Below are 933 nucleotides of genomic sequence, written 5' to 3'. Positions count from 1 at the left end.
CATAAATTCCCCTTTGGCTTAAACAAGTTTGGAAAGTCTTCCAATAACTGCAACAAATAATATTCTGACTGATATTCGCCCACTTGCCAAAGAGCCTGAAATTCCACCATTAGTGACCCAGCCCTTAGCATTTGTACCTCCTCACACATTCATCTAAGGCAGGGGTCAGCACACTACAGTCTTTGGGCCAAGTCTGAACCACCATCTGTTTTTACAACATGTTATTGAAACAGCCACATTCCCCCATTTACATACTGTTTATGGCTGCTTTTGTGCAAAAATGACACAACTGAACAGTTTGGACGGAGACTATAGGTCTACAAAGCCTGAAAGATTTACTATCCAGCCCTTTACAGACAGGCAATATTTGTGGATGCCTGGTCTGAGAAGTCCTTCTGAAGTCCTATTCAATGCAGTATTTTGTTGTTGTTGTTGCCCAGGCTGGAGTACAGTGGCGTGATATCGGCTCATTGCAATCTCCGCCTCCCGGGTTCAGGTGATTTTCCTGCCTCAGCCTCCCGAGTAGCTGGGATTACAGGCACACACTACCACACCTGGCTAATTTTTGTATTTTTTAGTAGAGACAGGGTTTCACCATGTTGGCCCTGCTGGTCTCAAACTTCTGACCTCAGGTGATCCACCTGCCTCGGCCTCCCAAAGTGTTGGGATTACAGGCGTAAGCCACCGCGTCCTGTCCAATGCAGTACTTTAGATTTATCCTGTTTAAATTTAGCCCCTCTCATCTCACATTCTGAAGAAGGGCTGGAGGACAATAAAATGTGAACAAAATTGGTTCCTGAGAGTGACTGGAAACCTCGTTAAAAATGAGGGCCCAACCTCAGTTGTGGGCTAATTCAACAGCTGTCCTTCCTTTCAAGTTTCTTAGAAAACTAAACGTACTTTTACTATATGACCTAGCAATCATGATCCTTG

Source organism: Trachypithecus francoisi, unplaced genomic scaffold (assembly GCF_009764315.1).
Source record: "Trachypithecus francoisi isolate TF-2019V2 unplaced genomic scaffold, Tfra_2.0 Lachesis_group16, whole genome shotgun sequence".
NCBI classification, from domain to species: Eukaryota; Metazoa; Chordata; class Mammalia; order Primates; family Cercopithecidae; genus Trachypithecus; species Trachypithecus francoisi.
The sequence above is the reverse complement of the archived record's forward strand: the minus strand, read 5'-3'. Positions refer to the sequence as shown.